This window comes from Fukomys damarensis, unplaced genomic scaffold (assembly GCF_012274545.1).
Source record: "Fukomys damarensis isolate Sample0158 unplaced genomic scaffold, DMR_v1.0_HiC HiC_scaffold_26, whole genome shotgun sequence".
In the NCBI taxonomy this organism is placed as follows: Eukaryota; Metazoa; Chordata; class Mammalia; order Rodentia; family Bathyergidae; genus Fukomys; species Fukomys damarensis.
Window position 1 is genome coordinate 20,106,182 of NW_022900938.1, and position 7,199 is coordinate 20,113,380.

A 7,199-nucleotide genomic window follows, 5' to 3' on the forward strand; every position below is an offset into this window, starting at 1 on the left:
CCGCGGCGGAAGGAAAGGCTTGGTCGGAGGGGCGTCCGTCCGGGAGGACACGCGCAGGGAGGGGAGCCAGAGCGCCGAGGCGCCAGCACACACAGAAGCATTTCCCTGCACACACCCAGGCAGAACGCGCCAACGAGGGCCGGTCCGGGTCCGGGGCAGGGAATGGGGGCGCGGGCTGGTGATTTTAGTACTGGGAAGCCGGGGAAGGTGAGTCGGATTCCTCTAGTCCTGAGACACCCCACGCTAAAGGGGGCTCCAAAGGGGAGAGCCTTCCCTCAAAGACTCGGCCAAGGTGTCCTTTTTTTTTTGGAGAGCTGATCGGCCCGGCGGTCTCCTCTCCTGGCCCCGCCGCCCCTGCTTGGCGCCCCTCGCGCCCCTCGATCTACGGGAGCTCCCGGCTCTCAGAGGAACCACACCCTGACTTTTGCCGGCCAGGAGCCTGGAGCTTTCAACCAGGAGACAACCCTTCGCCAGCAGTTTCCCGTCCGCGAAAGCGTCCCTCCGACTCCCAGCGGGAGGACTGAACCAAAATTTCCTTCCCCACCCCCTGATGATAGAGGGCCACGAGGAAGTAAGCGAGAAAGAAAAATTTTGAAAGCAACGGGGAAAATTCTGATCCTCAGACTACAGAAGTTTTAGGAAAGTGACTGGGCCAGGCAAGAGGGAGAGAAATGCAAAGGTGTCATTTGGTTCTTTGAAGAAAAATGTTTTCCTTTTATGGATTTTGTAAAAGCATTGGTTTCTGACAAGTGCAAGGTACAAAAGGTTGTGGAATTTATTAATACATATTAAGAAGAATCAGGGCGATCAATAAAATTCTCATCTACATTCTTGGGCTACTTGGTAATTTTCTTGCTTCTGAAGGTTTTTAAAGAGTTATACCCGCTGTTGCCACACACGGGAAGATATTTTATTAACAAATCAATCGAGACTTTGTAAAGGATAAGATTAATAGTTAAGATTTAGCATAATGGCATTTGCTTTATGAATTATTGAAAATTATACTATTGATTTTTCCCCATCACTACTAACCAAGAAGGTCAATTTTTGTTTTAACACAAATCGTCAAATATTAAAAGCAATAGTTTTGTCAAAAGTTGAGTTTTATAGTTTTGGACAATCCTTAAAGTATTTGCTAAGGTTTTGCTTGGGTGAGAGGAGAAGGAGTAGATGGGGACTCAGTCCTCAGCTTCTTCTAGTGAAGAAAAGTTCTATAAAGAAGATATGATGTGGGGTTGTGGTCCAGTTCATTAAAGAACAACCACCGCCACTACCACCATGGAAACTGTTTTATGAGAAACTTGAACAACTTCCTCCCTCCTTCTCTGGTTGCAGGCGAGTGAGCTGCCCTGCGGAAGCCCGGCCTCTGGACAGCAGCAGGGAGCTTTAACCTTGATTTCTAGAGTCTTGTCCAGGGCTAGGGGCCCTGCCAGTTCGAGGGAGCCGTCCTCCGGCCTTCCGGGTACCCTACCCGCAGCCAAGAAAGTAAAACAGCCCCGGAAACTGACCGTGAACCAATTCTCTGACCAGGAAGGCATCTGTGCTCTTCTCCCCACACTCACTCAGGAATGGGCTGGCCTTGGATTTCAGGCCCAGAGACTGAACTTGTGGGTAAATCGGGTTTCCGCCTCAGCAGAACACTTCTTTAGGGTCCGACGCTCATTAAAGTGCTCCAGCATTCTGGGGGAACCTAATTGCCCTACTCCTTCACAAAAACATTTCCCAACAAATCCTTTGTGCCCACTCCCCAGAAAGAATTTCCCCTGGCCTGGTGAAAACAGTCACTGAACATTATTTTCAGCCTTGGGACCGATTTGCTTGTCCCCTCTCAGTGCCCTTGCCCAAACAATAACCCCTTTTAAAAAACTCCGCGGTGGCAATGAGACAGACCTTTTAAACCTTTACGCAGCTGTTCAAATACAACATCACTGTCAGGTTAAAAGCCTGGCGCCTCTAACTGCTCAGGCTGCAGCACCCCGGCTTAACTGGAGGTTTAAACATTACCTTTCCACAGGGGTGGCTATTTTTGAGATTGAGGGTGGGGGTTGGAGGAGGCAGGAAAACACACACACACACAACTTTTGACTCTAGGTTGCTAAGATCCCCTTCAACGCCAGCAGCCACTAATCAGCGCCCCCAAATTTCTTTTCCCACATTGTGGACATCTTGTTTTGAGCCACAGCTAATAGTGCCCAGAGCTCGACAAAGTGCCCGCTGCACTCACTAGCGGTGAGAGCCCTGACGACGCCAGCCTGGCGCTCCAGCATTTGTGTCCCTTTATATCTCGGCCAGGAGAGCTGCCTGAAACTCGGTTGCCCACTTTTCCCTATCTCTAGAGAGGCAGAACTGTTCAATCTAATCAGGAATTTTATGCCCATCAAATGCCCTTTCATAATCTTTATTTATACACGAAGAAGACATCTAGGCTAAAAAAACAAGCTATTCCTTGTGGAGCGGGTAGGTTGTCAGTGAGCCAGGGCAGAGAGAATCTGCCTTCTGTATTTGGGAGCCTTTCTATTTCGGCTCACTGTGACTTCGAGCTCAAAGTCACCCCACATTGGATTGGGTTTGAAACAAATCTTCATTCATAGGGGCTTATCAGATATAATTTTGAATCTATTTTTACAGAATTCTATTTTTTGTCTTTCAAATTTTGGCTTTCAGATCAGTTCTTCAGGGCCAGAAATGGTAATTTTAAGTGATTTTTGTTATCAAAAATCAAGCAAAATAGAAATAATCCAAAGAGAATGAGCTGGATAGAGGAGAAGGGAAAGTGTGCCTTAAGAGCTTAACGTGGAGATGATGCAAACAATCAAAAGACAGTGGTTTAAAGGCAAACCCTTATTTTACTTAGAGTATTTAAAATAGCTGTTTTCAATCATCTTTAGATCAGTTGGAGCAGTTACCATTAATAATAAATCTATTTTGCAACATAAAGGAGATGAATAACCACATTTTACCAAGACCACTTTCTCCCTGGCACAGTTCTTTCCAGAGAAAAATTAAAAGGTTCGTCTAAGCAGGACCTTAGCCTTTGCAATCAAAAAGTAGTTTGCATCTGCATCCTCCTGTCTCCAGGAAGAAGAGTGGAGGCCCTGGGCCTGAGAGGACCTGGGGCTCCTAGGGTTGCCCTGAACTGGAGTCCTGACGCGACTCTGGGCTGTGTCACTCTTTGGAACAAATTAAAAGCTGCCTCCCCCGGATGCTCCTCCGGGTTGCACAGTGTGTCACCTGGCCAAGGTAAAAAGAAGTCGAGTGAGCAAATGAGGGGCGAGTGCTGCCACCGAGGCGAAAAGGGGTCTCCAGAGCGGCGTAAAAGGGCCAGCGGCCGAAGAGACTCTTTCTGTACAGACACAAAAGACTCCCACTTCGCGCATTTTCCTTCCACTTCAAAATCTGAGGTCTTGGCGTCTCGGGATCCAAGCGCCTCAACCCCCGGGATACCCGCTCGCTAGGAACAGTCGAGGAAGGCTGTGTTTTCAGCCTCTAGAGGTCCTGTGCGGATCTCCCGGTCCTTATCAGGCCCTTGCTGGGCGTTGCCGGAGGAAAGGAACCGCTGAGCGCTGAGCAGAGACACAGTCCTCGGACAGCTGCCAGCCAAGGCCAAGGGGCCCCTGCACCGCCGCTGGAGCCGCCTCCCGAGCAACACCACGACATCTGGGGAGGGGGTTCTCACCCCACGGAGACGGAAGCCGGCTCAGACCCCAGGGAAGGTCGCTTTGCTATAGCTAAGCTGGACTCAGGGCCAGACAGGCGGAGCCTAGGGATGCCCGGGGGAAACACCCGCAATTCTCTCTGGCTCCTCGCCGGGAGTCCTGGCGTCTCAGCCTCCCGGGAAGCAAACGCCAGCTCCCGCCAGCGGACAGGCACCCATCTTAGACCAAGGCTTGCAAGGCGGGCGAGAGAGACTGAGGAGCCACGGAGGCCAGCACTAGCTCTGCGGGCTGCAGCTCTTCCCAATGAACTTCAGGGAAAGGGCACAGCCATCCTCCCTCACAGCAGCCCGCCTGCAGCCCTGTCCTCTTTCTCCCTCTTAGATCTCAGACTGGGACACTGCCCACAGGGACACAGGCACGTCCCAATGACAGGGGCTTCGCTGGGGCGTGGAGGGCACGCAGAGAATTAAATGTTTCTGAAGGTCGGTGCCAAAATCAGACTCCTCACGTCAATCAGGGCCAGCAGATGGCTTGGAAGGGTAGCTCGTGTTGTCAAACCCACCCAACACCCGTTTGCTTCAAATACATCCCCCTTCTACAACGCCCAAGTACAGAAGGTTCCCGAAAGAGTCACTGCCTGCCTCGGTCACAGAGCCCAGCCCTGGGCAGGCACCCCAACTCTTAGCCTCTCCACTGCTCCAGAGGCGAGGGGCAGCGCCGCGCCAGGCACATCCCCAGGCCCCCAGCTCAGAACCACACTGCCACTCGCTAGTGGATGCACCTCATTTTCCCTTGAATACACACTGAGCTAAATCACCAACACCCTAATCCGTTTTAAACAAAGCCTTTTAATCATCTCAGTGGTCTGAGAGCACACAAGACGCAGGCGGATTTTGGAAGGTGAGGAGGAGAGCTCCTACTCGGGACATCACTTTGCATACTCAAACCAACAAGAAAAATGATTTTCCCTAATTTAATTAACCCACAATGGTCCTGGCATATTTCAAGATACACACATTTGTCTTTTTAAAATCTGTCCTCATGCACCATGAGTTTATATACCACGGTATTGTTCGCAACAGCTTTATCTTTAATGAGACAACGATTAGTCAGTCTTTGTTTCGGGAATCTGGTTGCCCTCTCTTCTCTGTCTCCATGCAACTTCCTACACCTTATGGCTTCTTATTAGATCAAACAAACAGAAAACACCTTAGCTGCCGCCTGTTTCTAACGGGCCAAGATCGCCTATTAGAATCTGGTACTGGAAAGATAAGGTACCGCAGCCTCTCGGCCAAACGCGGCTTCAGGAACATGAGCGCGCCCTCGTGTGGCGATCTAAGCTCCTGCAAACGGGAAACGGTATCTGTGGGTTCATCCTGCCACTGGCGGCTGGCACACAAGCTTGCTACATTTAGACACAGTTAAAAAGAAAAAATAGATGGGGGAAAGAATGAAATAGACCAGTTTTTAGCTCCTAGAAAGAACATATTATTAGGGTGTTGACATGTTAACCGATGCTCAGAATTCCAAACAAAGGAATCTCCTTCTGAAAGAAATTATTTGATTGTCCGTTTTGCTTCTACTGCATCTTTCACCAAAGGTTGAAGGATTCTTTAAAAAACAATATAAACATATTTTCTTTTGTTCCATATCTTAGAAAGTGCCAAAATTTATTTGGTGGGGAGGCAAAATGTTTTCAAATACAACAAAGGTATAAGCCTGAACAGAACTTAATTTTTCAAACGTCTTGCTTTTAAAACCCCAGTTCTTCCTTACAGCAAAATGGACCACTTTCCAACACCTCCCAAAACATCTCCACCACTGCAACCTAGCTGTGGTGAAAACTAATAGGTATTTTAATCTAGCCAACATTTAAGAAGTGTATTGCTACTGACTTACTCAGATGTTTGAAGGGAAATTAAGGTTATTGATCCTGAAATTAGGAATTTTCTTAGATTTATGGCAAGCCCCCAGTGTGATTCTGTGTGGTCATAAATGTGTGTATGGTCTGGATGTGTGAGCATGCATGTGTGAGTGGGTGGCGGTGGAAAATCACAGAAGAACCTTAAGGCGCCTAATTATTCAGGGAGGTTAAAGGTGATGACCTTGACATTTTGGAAGTTCAAAGGCATACACTTATACACTTATGTTTTTCCTTTACCCCCAAAGCCTTAGCAATTCAAAAAATTCAGCATTTCAAAATGGGTACCACCTCAAAAGATGAATAAATTGCTATGTATCTCACAGGTTTATATTTTGACTTTGGGTTTACATGAGGCTAAGAATCACAAGATTCACTTCACTCTTTTTAGAGAAAGGGAAGCTTTTCTCACTTCTTTACTTTATTGCACATTGCGGAAATCTCTTTGGGGCCCACCAGAAGGTGTATAATATAACCCAATTAAGCAGTTTAGAACTTTGGCTTTTATGGTGTTGTCTAGACAGTTCAAGGTTTTGTAAACAGCCTGGCCTGGCCCTGCAACATAAAGTGCAGTGCAGCCCTCATCACATTCTTTACCTTAAAGCGATAAATGTGGTGAGAAGCAGGTCTGCAGCCCCTGGCCCTAGTGCAGGGCTTTTCATTCCCTGCTCCAGGCCCGCTCAGAAACCAGCAAGGTCCCCAAACCCTCTCCACCCACCAACTTCCTTCTAGCAAACTTCCATCCATCCCCAGTGGAGGGTTCTAATTTTAATTTCTGTTAAGAAGCCCTGGTGCCTTGTCACTTTGTGAAGACAGATTTTGGACTGTCTTAACTAGTTTTAAAAAACTGTTTTGTCTTTTCAGAAATTCCGAGTTCGCTAGGCTGCGGTGGAGGTTGGGATCTGCTTCTTAGGTTCTGCTCCAGCCTCATTGCCTGGAGAAGGTAGCACCAGCAAGGCTGGTTCACATCATCAACTCAGAAATTCATCACTGACATGATTAAACAAACCAGTGTAGCCTAAGGGGATTAGAGGGAACAGCTTCTTATTTTGGCAAAATTAAAGGTATTTCTTGGATTTTCACTTGCTTAGGGGAGAGGGTTCTGGCCACTAAGATATCCTAATAGGCACTAAGCTTCCTCACAGAGGAAGTTCATACAGTGTATTGAAGCTGTAACCTCCATTTTACTAGAAACCATTTATTCATACACAAAAAAGACAGTGACTCCTGCCTTGATATGACAGACCAAAGGTACATTTCCCAGAGTTTAAATAATCTGCGTTCACCGAGGGAGAAGGAAAGGATCGCTCAGGCTCAGAACAAAACACCAGCGCCTTCTAGCCCCGTGGCCTAGCTCCCTGCGGATCCCGCAGGGTCCCCACGAGGACTCGGGGAGGGGGAGGGGGAACAACAGCACAGTGGCGGTAAAATTGTAAAGGGACGTTTGCATTTACCATTTTCCCCTCTTTAGGATCCGCTTGGGCAAGTCCCCGGCCTCGTCCGCAGGCTGCAGTGGTCGCTGGGAGGTCCCGAGTTGACCGTGGGAAGGAATCGTGAAGTTCCACAGAGAAGAGGCTTCAATTAAACCCAAAGACATCGGGCCTGCGGAGGGCAGGCTGGTG